At 40.4% G+C, this 20,715-nt stretch overlaps 1 protein-coding gene across 3 annotated transcripts in view; it reads left to right on the top strand.

Annotated features, from left to right (window-relative positions):
• Positions 1-14,410: 14,410 nt before the first annotated feature.
• Positions 14,411-20,715, top strand: part of NLGN1 (neuroligin 1) — a 790,542-nt gene continuing 784,237 nt past the window's right edge. For all 3 annotated transcript variants that reach the window (XM_038743242.1, XM_038743240.1, XM_038743239.1), the window contains exon 1: positions 14,411-14,869. The gene's annotated coding sequence lies outside the window, so the exon portion shown is untranslated. The remainder of the gene's footprint in view (positions 14,870-20,715) is intronic.

Raw genomic sequence — 20,715 nt, 5'->3', positions numbered from 1 at the left:
AATCACATCTTTTATTTCGGGTTTTTTTTTTTTCCTGGAGAAGTAGTAGAGGAACTGGAAACCACAAGAACTGTTAGGTAAAAAAAAAAAAAAACAAGTGAAGACTGTACCTCTTCCATTGCTGCCAAGATAGGCACGGTGATATTCATTCATTCAATTCATTTAATCTTATTGATTGACCACCTACTATGTGTGGAGCATTGCACTAAGCTCTCGGGAGAGTTAAACAGACAAATTTCCTGCCCACAACGAACTTACAGTCGTTCATTGTAAGTAGGTAGGTCATTCCTTCCTACCTGCCACTGAGGGTCCCTGTGCCCATCACACTCGTGCGTGCTCTCTGATTCTCCCATCCCTACCAAGGCTTTGGGCCTATTTTGTATATCTGATTGTGTTTTGTTTTAATATTTATCACTTCTGTTGTTTCTCTGTTTCCAATCCCTTCTCCCGACTTAAAGTCATATTATGAGACTGCTGAAGGACAGGGATGGTGTCTAATTCCCACCTGGACATTCTCTCCCAGCACTAGATACAGCACTCTGCACACAGTGAGGACTTAATATACTATTACTACTACTAGAACTATTACTAATAAGAATAATTGTGGGATTTGTTAAGTCCTTACTGTATGCCAAACATTGTACTAAGAGCAAGGGTAGATACAAGGTAATCAGGTCTCATTTGGGGCTCACATTCTAAGCAGGAGCGAACATAGGTTTTGAATTCCCATTTTGCAGGTGAGGGAATTGAGGCACAGAGAAGTGAAGTGACTTGCCCAACGTCACACAGCAGGTAAGTAGGGGAGCTGGGATTAGAACCCAAGTCTTCTGACTCCGAGACCTGTGTTCCTACCAACTGGTGATCATATCCGTGAAGCAGGCTGGAACCAAATGTAAATCCTCTAGAGTGTAAACTCAATGTGGACAGGGAACATGTCTACTAACTCTGTTCTGTTGTGCTCTCCCAAGTGCTAAGTACAGTGTTCTGCACACAGTAAGCACTCAATGAATACGATTGATTGGTTGATTGGTGTACATGTTTACAGGAAGGCTAGAGTACACAACACCTCAGGTTGCAAGGTTTTGGGTTGTTTTTTTTTTTGTTTGTTGCTTTGTTTTCAAAGTAGTGTTCCTACTGTAGCCACTTAAAGCCAAACAGCATTAGCCTCTAATTTTTGAGGCACTTTGTTATTGCTAAGAAATATTAACATCCTAAGGAAGTGTTTAAGGCAAAAAATACGATATTATTTTGCAATAGAGGTAAATAGACCACAAGGATTTGAATAGAACTAAATATATGTGAGCAACTGTGGTTAACACCATATTAGCTAATTTATTTTATTAATAACTGGTTGTGCGTGTGTACATATATATATATACACACACACACTCAGTATAAGTAAAGCTCATTCCCATAAATATGTACTAAGGGGACTGAGAAGAATGATGCATAACTGACACATTCCACTTTGCTCACATGTAAAGATAGATCCCTCCTGAAATAAAGGTTTGGTGCCTCACAGGGTCTCTATTTTTATTTAGTTCACAGAAAGATTGAAGTTCACCAGACACAGCCCTATGATGAGCCTTTTCCAAATTTGATAAGGCTGGCAGTGTTTAAGCCACCTTTTAAAGACCCTTTGACATTCATTAATTTTTAGACTGTGAGCCCACTGTCGGGTAGGGACTGTCTCTATATGTTGCCAACTTGTACTTCCCAAGCGCTTAGTACAGTGCTCTGCACACAGTAAGCGCTCAATAAATACAATTGATTGATTGATTAATAGCAGCCGAATAGCTTGTGCACAAATCAAGACAGCATGGCTCAGTGGAAAGAGCCCGGGCTTGGGAGTCAGAGGTCATAGGTTCTAATCCCGGCTCTGCCACTTATCAGCTGTGTGACCTTGGGCAAGTCACTTAACTTCTCTGAGCCTCAGTTCCCTCCTCTGTAAAATGCGGATGAAGACTGTGAGCCCCAAGTGGGGCAACCTGATCACCTTGTATCCCTCCAGCGCTTAGAACAGTGTTTCGCACATAGTAAGCAGTTAAAAAATGCCATAATTATTATTAGTATTATTATTATGTGGAGGTGCCAGGGAAAAGCGTGTGTTTATGCTTATGTGTTTATATTTAAACCCTTTTTCTGTGACATCGGACACAGGTTCACTTTCACTTCGCCCTCTGCTGGCTGATCATTAGACCAGAATTATTTTTAACGAAGAAAAGGCAGAATCCTCCAACTCCCAATCAAACTAAGGGCTTTCTCCGTTGATATCTATTTTCCCGGAGGAGATACTGAAAAAGCACAGCTGAGTTTAAAGTGAGACCGTTCAGATTAGTTGTTCTTTCACTCTCCAATCTTTTAAAATAGGAGCAATTCAGTTTCTGCTGTCTGAAAAAAAGCAATGTCTTGCTCCTAAAAGCAAACTAATTATACCAACACTTTACCAAGTGTACGTGTGTATTTACAAATAATTTTAGCTACATTTTTTTTCCGTTGGAGTCTATGAAATACAGAAGGGAAATGAGTTCTTAGAAAATAATTAACAGACTCTACCTGGGACCTCTTGGAAATGTGTAATTTAAATGTGACAGGCCTATTTCAGCTTAGCTAGAGGCACACAGTATGCCTGCAAACAGTAAGCACTCACGAAATACCACTGATTGAGTGAGGCAATAGTGGAGTCAGGGTATGACTGGTATGTGTCCCACATGGGACAACCTGATCACCTTGTAACCTCCCCAGCGCTTAGAACAGTGCTTTGCACATAGTAAGCACTTAATAAATGCCATCATCATCATGTGAAAGGATATCAATTTTGTCACAAATACAAAATATTCTTTCTTATTTCATTTGGGTTGCTCTAATAGCTGCCTTTAAGGAAAAGATAGTATCTTATTGATAGAAGCTGGAGAAGCATAATAGTAACAGTAATAGCATTAAGAGCTTACTCTATGCCAAACACTAAGGTAGGACACAGTGCCTGTCCCACATGGGGCAAACAATCTAAGAAGAAAGGAGACTAGGTATTTAATCCCCATTTTACAGATGATGAAACTGAGGCACTGATAAATTAAGTAGCTTGTCTGAGGTAATACAACAGACAAGCATCAGAGCTGGAAACTAGAATCCCAGTTTCCTGGTTACCCTCTCTGATCTTTCCACTAGGTCAAATACGTATTACTAATTACTTTGTTGGCAAAATTAGACCCCAAATATTTTCAACCTTTTGATACTATGCATTTCTGTGGAATGAGAGACAGAAGGAATGCACCCCCACAGGAGACATAAAATGTGAATGCATTTGAAACAGGGTAGGGGGAGGGAAAACAGGGAAGGAGATCGGTTTTCTGATGGTGTGATCATTTATAAAAGTGAGGCTGAGAAGCTGAAATTTGTTCACAGTTTTGCAGCAACTAAATAGTACTCCTGGAAATGGTATTCAGATCTCTGGATTCCCAGATCAGTATGTTGTCAAGAAGCATACATTGATTCATTGAGGTGTTTTGACAGAAAGAAATGTTTGATCAGCCTTGACGTAGTATAACCTTCCATTGTGCATCAACCTTCCCAAACTTGAAACAAGCTGAGTTGTGTGCTAAAAGGGAAATGTTTGTACTTAATAGGCACCGTAGCACATCATCAAACGATTACATTGACCATGCAATGGATGGCACGTTATCTCAAGCAAGAAGAAGGTGACAGCCCAATCAATCCATTGCTGGCAGAAAGAGGTGTCAGATTGGTGCAGCAGATCCCACTGAAACAAAGGAAATTATGCAGATTGATGTAGCCTCCCTTGCTTCCAACAGTAGTAGGTTGTACCAATCCAATTAATCCCTTCTGCTGGAGGGGAGGAGATACAATTCTTTGAGTAATGGAAGCTGCTCCAATTGGTGAAATGAGATTTGGATGAGTGCAGGAGGGAAAATAATAACAATGTATTATTAATTATTAATCATATTATATGTGCATATATAATAATTATATAGTATACATAATACTTATAAAGGTTATAATAAATCATATTATCATTAATAATTATTTATTAAGTGCTTACTATGTGCCAGGCACTGTACTAAATTCTGGGATAGATACAGATTAATTGAGTTGGATACAATCACTGTCCCACATAAAGCTCACAGTCTTAATCCCACTTTTACAGATGAGGGAACCGACGCATAGAGAAGTTAAGTGACTTGCCCAAGGTCACACAGTAGATGAGTGGCAGAGCTGGGATTAGAACCCATGACCTTCTGACTCCCAGGGCCATGCTCTATCCACTAGGCCATGCTGCTTCCTATGGGATGGCTCTGTAGTCCAGTGATCAGGGTGGGACAGGGGAACTGATGACTTCTAAAGCAGCATGTGAGACCTGCTCATTTTAGCTCGAGAGGGCTGCCACGATAGCAACAAGGTTTTGGGTCACACTGTTTTTCCTGTGGATCATGAACAATCTCTGCAGAGCATCCCCAGAGTCCATGAGCTGATTGAAAGGAAGGGTCCATTCTGATCAGTGTAGACAAAACTCTAGCAGGTGAGGCTGTGACTGCAGCAGCCTTCCTTCGCTGAAAGAACCTGATCTAAGCAGTCTATCTTACACAGATCTTTCTGCCTGATAAGAGGAAGCTGAAGCCAAGTAAATCTTGTTCACTGACAATCCAGATATATATATATATATATATATATATATATATATATATATATATATATATATATTTTATGAAGGAAGTAGACAGGTTGATTTCTAGTTTGGGATATATAGAGATTAGTGTTTTCCCACAGTTTCATTTTAGGTGCTTTATGTTTGAGGATTTTCGGAGGTTTTTGAGCTCCAGAGATGTTTTTTGGTAATATGTAATCTCTCTGGCATTATACCTGTGTTCAGTGGGGGAGAATTAGCCCAGAGTTTACATATGATTTATCAGTGGCATTTGTTAGACAAATACTTTGTGAGAAATCCTGTATTTGGCACATGTGAGCTTTTAGATTGTGAACTCCCTGAGGGAGAGCAATTGGGTCTAATTCTCACCTGTGAATTTTCTTCTGGCACTTAGTACAGTGCTCTGCACCTGGCAATCACTTAATAAATGTAATTCATACTATGGGAGAGTATAATTGAATTAGTATATGTGATCTCTGCACTCAAAGAGGATGAGACAGATACTAAAATAAATGACGGACAGGAATCATAGATTTGTATTAAGTGCCTCCTGGAGGAAATGTAATTTCAGAGCGGCTTTGAACAAGGGAAGAGTGGTCTGCCTGCTGTGACTGGGGAGGGTATTCCAGCATGGGGGAGGGCCTGAGAAAGTTACTGGCAGTTGGAGAGACAAAAATGAGGTTATCTTGAAAAGTCCAAAGAGTGTGAACTGGTGTGCAATGGGAGAAGAGAATGCACAGGTAGGAGGGTGAGAGCTGATCAGGGCCTAAAACCCAATCATCAGGACTTTCAGTTTATTGTGGAGAGAATAAGAAAACATTGAGGTTTTTGATGAGTCGGGAGTTGGACACAGAGTGACGGTTTAGAAGAATGATCTGGGCAGCGGAGGGAAATGTGGACTGGGGAGAGTAGTGGCTGGAGCCAGAGAGGGTAGGGAGGAGGCTGATGCACTAGTCAAGCCATGTTATACAAGTTCTTCAACAAGCCCAGTGGCTGTTTGAATGAGTGCTATAGAGCCCTATATTAAACTTGGGGAAAGCTTGGCCTACTGAAATTTCCCATTAGAATTGGGAGGCTTCCTCCATGGTAGAACATTATAATTAGTACATGCCTGAGTGTATATAAGCTTTAAGACTTCCCTTTCACCCAGATATTCTTTGAAGTTGGAATAATACCTGGAGTAGCAGAAAATGACCAAAGTACAAAGTGCATGTTCTAGTGTCACCCTGCAAAGTCACTTCAGGCTGGAATAAGGAAGCAGCATCACCTAGTGGAAAGAGCACAGGGGATTCTGAGAGACAGAGGATCTGTCTTCTAATCCCTCTCTGCCTTGTGACTTTGGACAAGTCACTTAACTTCTCTGTGCCTCAGTTCCCTCATCTGCATCCATGTGAGCCCCATGAGGGACCTGATTTCTCTTATGTTCCCCAGTGCTTAGTACAGTGCTTGGTACATAGTAGACACTAAAAAAAATCATTATTATTATTATAAGCCACACAGCCTATCTCACCTAGTGCTCCAGTCATGAAACTAATCTTTACTCATTAAAGCAAAAAGGGCATTTTTCCAGTTTTTGTCCTAAATTTGGACTGTTCGCCATTAGACCTCCTAGTTATATATAGGTTAATTGGGCAACAGAGCATATGTTATTGGACAAAACTGATGCAAATCTAGGGCAGGGAATTTGGGAATTAAGTAAATAATAATTAAATAATATTAAAAAAATCATTTTCAAAGTGAAACTTTTCAATGATGCAGCTCATTCAATTGGGAAGGATACCTTTTTTAATCCTTTAATTGCAAAAATTGAAGCATATGCAATCCTTTCTTCCAACTTGGAAACAGTAAGGGAAGGGAGAAATCTAATGGGTAAATGAATAGGAAATGGAAACTGTCTATTTTTGGCAATTGCTGAATCCCTATTTGTTGGGTTTAACAAATTAAGGGGACAGAGCACCCCCAAGCCCTGGGGATAGGCACAGGGATAATTCATTCATTCAATTGTATTTATTGAGCACTTACTGTGTGCAGAGCACTGCACTAAGCGCTTGGGAAGTATAAGTAGGCAACATATAGAGACGGTCCCTACTCAACAATGGGCTCACAGTCTAGAAGGGGGATAATGATTCGGTCGTGGTTTCATGAGCTCAAAGAACTTTGGTGGGGAGAGCAGGCAATGGACAATCAAATCGATCAATTGTATTTATTGAGTGCTTACTGTGTGCAGAGCACTGTACTAAGTGCTGGGGGAGACTCGTTTATAACAAAGTTGGTATAAATGTTTCCTGACCACAAAGAGCGTACAGGTGCGGTGAATGAAGGATGCAAATCCAAGTGCAAGGCGACACAGAAAGGAATGGGAGAAGATGAAGTGAAGGCTTAGTTGGCGAAGGCATCTTGAAGGATATGGGATTTTAATAAGGCTTTGAAGGTGGGGATAGTGGTCATCTGTTGGATATGAAGGGGGAGGGAGTTACAGGCCAGAGATAGGATGTGGGTGAGGGGTCAGAGGTGAGATAAATGAGATAGAGATATAGTGACTAAGTTGACATGGCAGGAAAGAAGGACACTCAAGAAGACAATAATGCAAGTACAACAAAAACAATTAATTAGCAACTTAGACCATAAAAAAACCCAAAGGTGTTTTGCACTTTTATGGGGAAACATACCCACTTTGTTTCTCACAACATTTTGAAGCACCATTTTGGGGGTTAAGAGCAGTTCATTTTCAAGTTTCTATCTGTTACCCAAACACTCATGTATCCCATTTTCACAATAATTTTAGACTCTCACTCTGCCTCCTTCACATAAAAATAACAACCATCTTTCCTTTCTCATAATCACTCCCTCTCCCCTCCCTGTTCAACCTCTAACTGTAGCCATAATTTAAATGTTTGTTCAATTTTGGACCTCAGATTCAGAAGTAGCATAGTTTGGCCCTAAAATCCACAAGGTTTCCTAGATGTACTAATTGATAGCTAAGTACCTTGCTGTACTCCCTTTAGATATTTTTTCCCACCTTCAGTCCTACAGCACCTATATATGTATTTGCAATGTTAGTGTATTTCTTTGTCTATAGACTGTAAACCCATGTTCCATTTGCAGGAAACATGCCTACCTACTCTGTCCTGTTGTGCTAACCCAAACAGTACATTGCTCTGTACACAGTAAGCACTCAATAAACGCATGAACCTAGGAGTCAGTAAAGACAATTAATTCATTGATTAAAAGATCACAGCATGAATTGCAATAGCGTAGTCTAAATGATAACACTCTCCTTTCAGCCCACATGTCCCAAAGCATCTGAATCCATGAGAGTGCCTCTGGGTAGAGCAAGATACAATATCTTTCACTTACCATGGGCCTTTCTGTATTATTTCAGAGATAAACTGAGTACTTGGGGAGATAATAACAATAATTAATAATTATGGTATTTGTAAGCACTTACTTTGTTCCAGGGACTGTGCCAAGTGCTGGGGTGGATACAAGCAAATCGGGTGGGACACAGTTCCTGTCCCACATGGGGCTCCCAGTCTCAACCCCTATTTTCCAGATGAGGGAACTAAGGCCCAGAGAAGTGAAGTGGCTTGCCCACAATCACCCAGAAGACATGTGGCAGAGCAGGGATTAGAACCCATGACCTTTTGACTCCCAGTCCTGTGCTTTATCCACTAAGACAATTTTAGAGGATCCCTGGGCCATTCGGGCAGAGCAGTTTTAAGAACCATTCAAGGAGATTCTCATAATAAACCTTCTTATCATCCATCAATAATCAATGAATTGACACCATGTCAGATTTTGTAGTGAACATAAAGAAAAAAACACATTGACTGCAGGAAATTTTGTGAGAAAGCTATAATGGAGAAATTGAGCTCATTCTATTTTTATATAATTCATCCTGGTATTTTTAGCAGAAAGGGGAAAGAAGGGCAGGGAATTGGAGTAGAGGAAGGCATAAAGCAGAGAAGTTTAGTGTCAGGTCAGTGGAGAGATTTGTTCATAATCAATGAGAGGCAGCACTGCCTAGTGAACAGAGCACAGACCTATGAGTCAGAAGGACTTGGGTTCTAATCCCAACCCTGCCATATGTCTGCTGCATGACCTTAAGAAAGTCACTTAACTCCTCTGTGCCTATAACCTCATAGTAAAGTGGGGATTAATACTGTAAACCCCATCTGGGAACTCAAAATCTCTTCAGGCAGTCAGTCAATAGTATTTATTGAGTACTTACTGTGTGCAGAGCACTGTACTAAGTGCTTGGGAGAATATAATATAACAATAAAGACACATTCCCTGCCCCCAACAAGCTTACAGTCTAGAGGGGGAGATAGACATTAATATAAATGAATAAATTACAGATATGTACATAAGTGCTGTGGGGCTGCAGAGGAGGATGGTTAAATAATAATAACAATGGTATTTGTTAAGCACTTCCAGATATGCCTCCTTTTTTGAGACCCACACTGGGGCAGAGCATTTTTTAAGTGTATATGCTACCAGAAATTTTCATGGTCATACAATTTGAGCTTGGAAGGGAATTAGTGGAAATTCTTGTCCATTTGGTAGTAGAAGTCCATCTAAGCTATCTGAGCTGGTGGAGAATATCCCATTTTTAAAAACATTCAGAAAAGTTGTTCTCATAATCTCCCTGGGAGATCCTCCTGAATGTTTAATAACTTTCATTTTCAGGATTTTTTTTATTTAAACAAACACCTCTTGTAGTTTGGTTTTTATTCTCTGCTCAGAGGAGATGAAAGAAAGTTGAATATCATTCTCTGTGGAAAGACCTTTCCCATATCTGATATTCTTGACTGAAATGTCCTGTTTCCTTCCTTTGTCTAAGTTATGGGGTTTTGTAACCCCAGTTCCTACATAATAAGCTCCTTTAGGGCAGGGATTACATATACAGTGCAGTGCTCAGTCAATACCATTGTTTGACCAATTGATTGATTTAACTCTTCCTTGTAACTCTTAGTTTTCCACTTCTTTTTTAATCATTATTATGGCTCTCCTCTCAACCCTCCAAGGTTTATTCACCCCTTTTCATTATAGGCCTAAAAGATGAACATAGGACTCTGAAGATCTGAGCAGGGTTGAGTTCAATGGTAAAATTTAAGCTGGAGGGATTTATTTTATATAAAATACCCAATGACAAAATTAAACCCAAAATGAAGAAAAAAGTAGCATTTGGCTGAAATATTATTTTGTGAAGCTATTTTGAGACACTTTCCATTCTGAATGAGGTAGAAGAAGACTGAAGAGTCACATTTCACTGCAGCATGGTATGGCAGTCAAGACTGTGAAATCATGAGAAGCAGCATGACTTAGTATGCAGAGCATGAGCCTGGGAGTTAGAAGGACCTGGGCTCTAATCCAAATCTACCATATGTCTGCTGAGTGACTTTGGACAAGTCACTTAGCTTCTCTGGGCCTTGGTTATCTCATCCTTAAATTGGAGATTAAGAGAGTGAGCCCCATGTGGGACAGGGATTAAATCCAACCTAATTAATTTCTATCTACCCTAGTGCTTAGAACAGTGTTTGGCCCATAGTAAGCACTTAACAAGTACCATAATAATTATTATTATGTGGCAGTGGAGTCTGCAGTGTATTCATACATAATACCTTTGAATATATTGATTTACAGACTGTCCTACCTAAGCATTTACTCATAAACATATATTTCCATTGTCTTTGTCCTCCTATTATTTTGTCTGTCGCTCATGTTTAGACTGTAAACTCTTTGAGGATAGGGAATATCTCTTCTTTATTGTACTTAATGTAGTGCTGTACATACAATAAATGGTCAAAATAAATTTTTATTTGATCGTGGTCCAAGGTTAAAAAAACAAGGTGATACTAGGAAGAATAAATAAAAGTTCATTGCACTGAATCATCAAGGGTTATACTCACTTTATACTCTGTTCTGGTTCAAGCTTATTATTGTGTACAAGTAAAATGAAATTCAGAGAACTTGGAAATTCAAAAGTAGATAAAGGTTGAGAAGTAAACCCTATTAGAAAAGATTGATATTCATTTAGCTGAAAAAGAAAATGCTGAGGGTAACTAATAGCTGTCCTTAAGAATATGAATCTCATGTGAACATAAGGGACAATAATGTCTGCTCCTGTCTAACCCTTCTAGACTGGGAGCCCACTGTTGGGTAGGGACCGTCTCTATATGTTGCCGACTTGGACTTCCCAAGCTCTTGGTACAGTGCTCTGCACACAGTAAGCGCTCAATAAATACGATTGATTGATTGATTGATAAGAAACATATTCTGTTTCCCTGAAAGGCCGGTGAAAAGAAAGTAGGACTAAAGAGAAGAAGGAAGAATTTGGATTAGATTTTGGGAGGCTATTCCTAAACAAAATTGGAAGATGTTACAAATCTTGTATAATTTTCTGAACATTTTTAACCAAAGGCTAAGAAACTACTTTTAGGGGATGATTTAATTCAAGTACAATATTGTTCAGAAGCAGAAGAATAAATGTGATTACCTCTGATAATTTTTCATTCTTTTTATGCTAACCCAAGCTGTTGCTGACTTGCTGAGCTTACTATAGTTTCTGAAGTTAAATGTTCCATCAGCTATGTGGAGTTACGGTATCACCAGAATCTTACTGGTCTTCTTGCATGGAAGTATGTGTCAGTTCTTTAACTACTGAGTATTCTGGAAATGATTTGGCCTCTTTGGTGTCTGTCCTATTAATCTGGTTACCATGGCACTATCCACTGATGAGATAAGACCAGAACTATCATTTCACTTGGCAGTGCGTTGATATGTTTCACAAAGACACAGAAAATCATGGATAAAATTACAGGCTGCTTTGTTGAATGAGTTTAAAGAACTATCTTAAAGAATTTCCACCTAGCACCAGGGAAAAACCTCCTGTCAATGATAAGAGATTGGTAAGCTCTTACCAAGTGTGGCTATCTCAGTAATACAATGATAGATACAGAAACATAAAGCAGAATCAAGAAAACTAACATATCTTTGTAAGTTTGCATCAAATCCGGGTCAAGCAAAAGATTAATTGCATGTGTATATTGTCTAATTATCTATCCAAGTGTGTTAGAATATGATACAAAATGTAGGTTGTTGTAGAGAAGGAGCATGTCTAACAACTCTGTACTTTCCCAAGCACTTAGCACAGCACTCTGTGAACAGTAATTGCTCAATTAATATGACTGATTGATGGATGGATTGATAATCCCTGTGCTCGAGGAGTGTATAATCTAGTTGGGGAGATGGATATTAAAATAATTATAGGTCGAAGAAACCAAGAATAAATATCTGTCCTTCAGAGTTGTGGGAGTGGGGAGTGGAGTGAGTTTGTAAATGCTTAGTGAGTTTGGCCTTAACATGCATAGGTTATTGAGGGGAGGGAGGGATGAGACCTTAGTCATATTGCTATATTGCACTCTCCCAAGTGCTTAGTACTGTGGCTTGCACACAGTAAATGCTCAATAAATAAGATTGACTGACTGACTGATTGATTTTAGTTGAGAACTTAGTTTGGGAAAACGTATTTAAGAAGCAGCAAGGCCAAGTGGAAAGACCACTGATCTGGGAGCCAGAGGACTTGGGTTTTAAGCCTGGCTCTACCACTTGTCTGCTGTTTGACCTTGGGCCAGTCACTTAACATCTCTGAGACTCAGTTACCTCATCTGTAGCAGAGAAGCAGCATGGCCTAGTTACCTCATCTATAGCAGAGAAGAAGCATGGCCTAGTGGCAAGAACACAGGCTTGGGAGCCAGAGGTCATGGGTTCTAATCCTGGCTCTGTCACTTGTCTGCAGTGTGACCTTGGGCATGTCACTTAACATCTCCGTTCCTCAGTTACCTCATTTGTAAAATGGGGATTGAGACTGTGAGCCCCATGTGGGACAACCTGATTAACTTGTATCTACCCCAGGGCTTAGAACAGTGCTTGGCTTATAGTAAGCACTTAACAAATACCATAATTATTATGATATTATTATCTGTAGAATGGAGATTAAGGCCGTGAGCCTCGTGTGGGACAGGGGCGGTATCTAACCAAATTGTATTTGCCCAGCACTTAATACAGTGCCCAGCACATAGTAAGTACTTAACAAATACCATAAGAAACAAAGTTCACCTTTTCCCATTCCCAGCACATTAAAAATTTCCAAGTTAGAATTTTTTTAGAATTTTTAAGATTGATAGTATACTATTATAAAAGTATCACTAAAAGAATATTTGAGGAACACCCATGAACTATTAAGCATTTGCTGCCTGGCCTGTGCCTGTTTTAAGAGCCAGACAAAGTGTCAGGAAAAAGCAAGTTGGGAACAACCCTTTTCTCTGCCTGTGCTAAAAACAGTTTTTGCTTTATGCTGGAAATGACTGATAATTCTTTATATGGACAAAGGAGCACCACTTCCCATCTCATGCTGAGATGTAAGTAGCTAGAGAAAAAATACATAGTGTAATAGTGTAATGTAAAATTCGGAACTGTTGAGGGTTTTGTTCTATTTATGCATCTATTTCTCACATTTTTACTGCAAGAAGCTAAATTATGCAGCCATTAGTGATGCCAGGTCTGTAAAATGGTGTCTTGGAAAATTTGCAGCTGCAGTACCCAGTTTAGATTTAAAAGTTCACCAAGTTTCATGAGTTCATGGCTCCATGATGCTCTGAAACACATAACTGTTGGCCACAGAATTTTCCAAATCTTGCCAAAGAGACTGCCTGGATCCTTTCTGCTGCTGAGCCCCAGGCATACCATGTAAAAATCACACCCAACTGGGGAACACCTTTAGACCTTGCTCTACAGCTCTAGGTGCATGAGACCATGATTCTGTTTGCTTGGCTCCATTAGTGTCCGAATTTTAGTACGAGAAGGGATTTATTTGAAATTCATTTTTTATACTGTCCATATAGAGGGAATGGGACTTCAATTTGCAGATTATAGGAAACGCTGTTCATAAAGATGAATAGCTCAGAAAACTATATGGTTTGGACTACGGTATCATTTTTTCAAAAAAAGCTGTCATGTTTTTAGAATCTGATCCACTTTAACTTGGAAACCTTTATTTTCTGAACTTGAGCATAGCGAAAGATTTTACGGGACAAATAGGAAGATTGGAAATTCAATTTCAAGGCCAGTGCCACACATTTGGCAGCCCTGACTCCTCCTGGGCTTGGACTGGGCTGCTTCCAACCTGAAGGTGGGGTGAGGATCGAGGTGAAAGGAGCAGGACAGCTCACTGGTGCAATAATCCATTTTTAAAACTCCCCCTCCCTCCCCCAGCGACTCTCCTTCACACTATTACTTTAGGCTGCCGTGACTTATTTCCCCTGACTGGCATCCTTTGCAAATCCGTGGCCACGGGAGAACACCCTGCCTCATCTACCCCTGAAACTGCCTATGGGCAGAAGCACAACTAAAAGAGTCAAGCTTAAAAAGTCAAAAAGCAGAGGAGAGAAAAAAATTGGAGGCCTCTTATTCGGTAGTCAGACACGATTAAACCTACTTTCTGTCCAGAGCTGTGTTTAATTAAGGAGGCTGAGCTGTCTTTGTGTTTAACTGTCGAGGCAGGATGCTGTTTTAAGGGGGGGAAATGAGGGTGGGAGGGGGAAGAGAGAAAAAATGGGATTATTCGCATTCTAGTTTGTGATCGCTAGGGGTATCTTTGTTCCATTTTTCATCCAGGACCAATTTGGAGTTGAAACCTATATTAGGGGAAAAGCAAGGTCCTCGGCATTTTTCTGCGAGCAGGGCACTCTGAATCCAAAAGATTATTATTTTTTTAAAAGCCCAGTTCTTTCAGTCACCGGAACGGGGCTACGAAATCACTCAACTGGGCATAAGCAAAGGAGATTCCTTTTTTGGGGGGGAAGGGGGGCAGTTTCCCATCGAGATAAATCTATCGGATTAGTAGGATTATCTGATTGCAGCTGAAAGAAGTAACGCTGTTTGATCATTTGTATTTCTTGCCTGATGGTCGGATTTAAATGGAGGTGGCTCTGGGTTCGGATGCTTCTGGATCGTTGGGGCATCTGGAAGGGAAGAACCACCGATCGATACGGTTCGGAAGTGTCCGGGGGTGATTTTTTGGAAAAAGGAAAGGAAAAGAAAATGACACCCCGAGGTTGCGGCTGCTAAAAAAAAAAAAAAAAAGGGAATAACGGAGCACGAAACCACGGGTGGCTGGCATCGCAAAAAGCCTTCTGTGAACTGGTAAATACTTTGATGCTTTTCAGTGTTGGATTTGACAGTGAAGTGCGGTAAGGGACCGTCTCCCGGAAGGATTGGAAAGGGGATGCGGGGGGGGAAGTGGGGGCGGGGGGCTTCTGCCTCCATGGATTGATCATGCAAGGGGTAAGTTGGTGGCTCGTTATTTGGGGAGGGGGAGGCTGCGATGCTCTCTATTCGGGGGAGCTGAAGGTGAAGCCGTTGGGGTGCATTGCAAATTGGGGGGCAGGGGGCAAGGAGGCACTTCCCCACCGCCCACAGGGTGGTCTTTCCGCTAGCCTCGATGGAGCCCCCGAAGACCCGGCCTTGTGGAGCTGGTGGCCCAAAGCAGAGCAGCCCTAACAGCTCGCAACTTTGCGTTTCGACAGCTCCCCCCCGCTCGGCAGGTCCCTTCTGCATCTGGTGTCTTTTGCCCCTCTAAGCCCTCCGAGAGGTAACTTAACGTGAGGAAGCCACGGTGCGGAGAAGCTGAAAAGCTGAATACGGTGGGGGGTTTTATTTTGTCTTTTAAATACCCCTCCTCCACACTCACCCCCTCTAAAAAAAATTAATGAAAGAATTGTCGATGCTGCTGCTGCTTCTCAGGGAATTAATTTTTTTTTGGGGGGGGGATTTGCCTTAACACACACACACACACGCACACACACACACAATCCCTCTTTCTCTCTCTCATACACTATCTCTTTCTCTCTCCTCTCTTTTTCCTCTCTCTATTTCTTTTTCTTTTCTCTCTCTTCCTCTCTCTCCTCTCTCCTTCTTTCTCCTCTCTCCTTCTCTCTCCTTTCTCCTCCTCTCTCATCCTCTCTCCTTTTCTCCTCTCACTCTCCTTTTCTCTCCTTCTTTCTCCTCTCCTCTTTCATTCTTTCTCCCTCTCTCTCCTTCGGTCTTTTTCCTTTTCTCCTTCTCTCTCCTCTTCTCTCTCCTTCTTTCTCCTCTCCTCTTTCATTCTTTCTCCCTCTCTCTCCTTCTGTCTTTTTCCTTTTCTCCTTCTCTCTCTTCTTCTCTCTCCTTTCTCCTCTCCTTCTCTCTCTCCTCTTTCCTTCTTTCTCCTCTCTCCTTCTCTCTCTCTGTCATTTTCTCTCTCTTCCTCACTCTCTCCTCTCTCTGTCTTTCTGTCTCTCTCTGTGTGTCTGTCTTCGCGTCTCTGTCTCTGTCTCTGTCTCTGTCTCTCTGTCTCTCTCTCTCTGTCTCTCTCTCTCTGTCTCTCTCTCTCTCTCTCTCTCTCTCTCTCTCTCTTTCTCCCCCAGTAGCTGATAGAAGGGGCTTTACTCCCAGATACCGTTAGAAGAGCCTCGAGTGGGTCCGTTTGCTTTGTGGAACCTCTTTCCCCCGACATTCAGCAATGAAAGCAAGGGGGAACTTTCCTTCAGTTGAATAAGTCGAAGATGCGCAGGGTCGTTTTTTCCAAGCTCCACGGATACCCTGCATTCCCGGGGGACCCAGTCCATCCTCTCCAACCCCACTCCCCCATCGCCGGCCCGGCTTTCTCTCCTGATGGAGAGATGCGCTCGCTCCCGAGCTTTTCCCGGACATTTTCTGGCGTCTGGATCCTACGCTTTTAAATACTGTTTCTTCCTCTTCCTTCCCTCTCCCGATGGTGGGGGAGGCCCTTCTCTTCAGTCGCAGAAGGAAAATCAATTTTCAGCGGGTTGAATTAAAATGCATCCGTCAGGTTTTTAGTGGCTTATGGCCCAAACTAAAAGTTACCTTGAAATCAGGAAAGACAAAGCATCTCAAAGTCACCCGAGGCTCCTTGTGGCTCCGGAGTCATGACATTAAAATCATTTCGAAGGAAAACAACTGTTTAAGAAAAATAGATTCGAGGATGGCAATCTTGTGACAGTGAAGACTCAAAACGGACAGCTTTTATCTCTGATGACTCGCCTCCCCATCCCCATCCTCTTTTAAGATTAGAGTTTCAGACTGGGGTTTTGTTTAGAGTCCTTTGTTTTATTTGTAAATTTCAGGAATTTAAAAGACTGGCATACAAAATGACCTTAGTTCCATGCAATTTATATGAAATCTACTATTTTGCTACGGATTTTAGTGTTCCAAGCTTTCTTAAGGACCATCACTGCAATATGAGCTCGAAGCAAGTTTAGCACAGCGAATGGTTTTCAAAAGATACTATTTACAGTGCTTTGTTTCAATTCGCATAGCTACACAATGAAGTATATATGTCAGCATGTTTTGGGTAAGACGCTTTATTCTCAGATATGCCCACTGAATGACAACCCTTCAATGTCAGCTAAAAACTATCATAGTGTATATTAGGGAAACTTGAAAGTATTCAGGTTATACAGGAACAACTCTGTAGAGTCTCATAAAATTTACCATTTGATTTTCTTGGTGCAGCACATAAATGGAATTCCAATACCAAGGAAGGACACATGTACAAACCACACTGAGTTAAAAACCAACAGTTTACTACCATCTTAAAGTACATCCACTTTAGGGGGAGAAAACACAGAATTCACAAATTATCCAAATATTTAGATGGAAAATGAAGCCATTGAGCCTTAAATGCACTCATAACTTTTGGGGTGTCTTATTGAAGATAACAGTTGCTAGCCTAGGGTCCCTGTATGATTAAATGATTGATATTGCATGTATTCCTTTATCTCATATATCCTGGGGGTTATTTGCAGGTTGTAACCGGGAAGAAGGATGAGCCATGACATAATTGTACTAGCTGGGCTCACCACTAGATTTTACCAACTCTCTTTTTCTGGTGGATACCTGAAGCAGAGAAGGCAGCCAGTAACTGCCAAATACTCCAAAGCATGCATGCAGAGTATATACCCTTAGGGATAAATGAATGAGGACATTGGGAGACAGGCGTTTTCCCTGTTTTTTTCAGCCTAGCGGAGCCTATGACTATTAATATTTATCACCTTTGACAAAATGGACATGCTTTGAGCTATTTAGTTGAAGATGAGAAAGTCTGTAAAGAGAAGATAATAGAAGGATTACGAATTGATTTGAGAGTGGGAGGAGGATTAGAACTCACTGAAAGGACTAGGGATTTTTGTTCATTTCTCTATCTCATATCAGCATTTACTCTACAATTCAGATAAAAGCAAGTACCAATTGAAAGATGTGTCAATAGTGGGTAAACCTCACCTCTGTCAAGAGTAAACAAATCTCCTACTCTGATTTGCATTTTTATTATGGACCTCAGGCTTGCAGCTGCTAAATGATAACTTTTTTTTGTGCAATTTTCCATGTCTAGCAGATATTTTTTCAACTAAATAAATGCAGGCTTGACGCTGAAAGGCAGGGAAATAATTTTGGGGTGTGAAGAGTGAAAATCAACATACTATTTTGCTAGTAGGACAAAAGCTATTCTATATTCTATTACAAATGATAGCCATTAATAAATGAAATAAAAGATGGTGCACTAAAGTAACTACCATTTAGTATTTATTGACCACATATTGATCTGTTGATAAACCTTAGTGAATAAGAAATCTGATTATGTTTCTTCAAAGTTAGGACTGCTTTGTGGTTCGTAATAAGAAATGGCACAGGATTCTCAACAGTGTCTCTTAAAATACATTTGCACTTATCACTGTGGGTTTTCACATGTGTTTGGGCTTAGATTTTCACAATTGTCAATTTATTTGCTGATTTATTGGTTTCAAAACTGAGAGCAGTGATTTTGAAACTGCACCCCACTGTTATGTTTTGCCATAATGAGGAACCAATTTTTCACAAGAGAATATTCAGACTGTCAAATGCAAAGGGCAGTCCATTTTTAATACTTCTTGAAATTCTCCAAAATGACCTTCCAAAAGATGTCATTGATGCAGTTTTAAATCTCTTCTGATACCTGATATCTTGACACCTAAAGTACAAATTGGACATTAGGGAATCTAGAATTTCGTTCTTGAATATTCTATTAAAGAAAAAAAAGAAACACAATTTCCAACATTTAAAGAAACAGTAAATCAGTTGTACACAGGACCACTTTGACCATTGAAAGAAGAAGCAGCTGATATGGGCCCAATAGTCCCAGGCTGCTTCCAGAGAAATTTTACAGTCATAACGGTAGTACTCTCTTTCTCCTCCCATCTTTCCTCTCCTCTTCACCTCCACGGCATGAGATTACATGGCAGTTCCAACCCTTTTAGGAGATTGAGAGTTTATCGCATAGTGGCCATTGTTTTATCAATACGGCAAAGATTGTATAGCGAGGAACCCCCAATCTTCACATCTGTATGAGTATTATTACAGTTCTCTTTAAATCTCCCTCCTACTTAGGCTGTGAGCCCCATGCATGGAACAGAAACTATGTTTATCCTAATTAACTTGTGTCTACCCCAGTGTTTGAACGATAGTAAGCCCTTAGCAATTACTGCTTAAAAATAAAAGTCCAGCAACAGAACCATAAAGTACAAAAAATTGTATGTCAGCCCCATAAATCAATGAATGGTATTTATTGAGTGCTTACTGTGTGCAAAGTACAAAAGAACAGAGTTGGTAGACATGTTCCCTGTCCACAGCAAGCTTGCAGTCTAGAGAGGGAATGAAAGACATTAATGTAAATGAATTGTTTGTAATATATAATTTATAGATATGTATATAAAGCGTGGCTCAGTGGAAAGACCATGGGCTTGAGAGTCAGAGGTCATGGGTTCTAATCCCACCTCTGCCACTTGTCAACTGTATGACTTTGGGCAAGTCACTTAACTTCTCTGTGCCTCAGTTACCTGATCTGGAAAATGGGGATTAAGACTGTGAGCCCCATGTGGGACAACCTGATTACCTTGTATCCCACCTAGCACTTAGAACAGTGCTTGGCCCATAGTAAGCACTTTACAAATGCTAATATTATTATAATAAAGTACTGTGGGGCTGAGGGTGGGGTGTATATAAAATGGCCAGAGGTCACAGATTCAAGTGCAGATCCCATCCAAGGGCATACAAGCACCTGCTGGGAACTTTAGTTTCAAGATCTGTTCTAGAATGAGAAGTTTGGTTGAGGCCCACAAAAGCACAGCTGGTGCTAATTTTGTGGGATGGTATATTCTTTGAAAGTTGACTCAAAGAAATAAGTTTGGTACTAAACACTCCACATTTGGGCACTTAAATGGTATCTCCAAACTAACAAGTTTCTGATTCCATCAATGTTTTTACCATGGATGGAATTTATGTTGACATAGAATGGTGCTGGAGGAAGATGAAACTGGCTTGCCAGTCCTTTAATACTGTTTTTCCTCATTAGATTCAACCTTGTGTAGTGAGCTAATCTAATTGAAAAATTCACAGAAGAAAATAGTAAGTCACAGGAAGAATATGAAATGATTGTACACCAGACTTTCACTAATGGTTGGTTATGTGACTTTTTTTGAAAGAGAAAAAAAAAATTCTACCTACTCCAGTAGAATAGGATGGATTTTTTTTTGGCTATGGCCTAACACATTACCATTGCCATTACTAAAGACTTTATAGATCAGAGATGTGTCAGCATGTTAGCTTTAGCAGTAACGCTCTTTTGTTTGAAACATTATGGGCCTTACAGCTACTTTCCCATACTGACAGTCATAAAACGTTCAAGTTCTCATATTTATTATTTCATTTTCATTCTATATATAGCAACAAAGCACTGCAATATATGAATGGGTAACCAAAAAATGACAGGCAAGCGTGAATGGGACTAATGAGTTTTAATAATACACATATTAGGGACTGCTAAAGGAAGTTTAATTAAGAAAAACAAGTTAAGCATGAAATTCATTTTGGAACAAATGCAAGTTGCAGCTCCAAATGTATAATCAAAGCACAGCAATGCTACACCACAAGAAATAAATTTCCAACTGAAACATGAT

The sequence above is a fragment of the Tachyglossus aculeatus genome, chromosome 1 (assembly GCF_015852505.1).
Source record: "Tachyglossus aculeatus isolate mTacAcu1 chromosome 1, mTacAcu1.pri, whole genome shotgun sequence".
Classification (NCBI taxonomy): Eukaryota; Metazoa; Chordata; class Mammalia; order Monotremata; family Tachyglossidae; genus Tachyglossus; species Tachyglossus aculeatus.
Note: the sequence above shows the minus strand (reverse complement) of the source record. Positions and strands in the feature narration are given on the sequence as shown.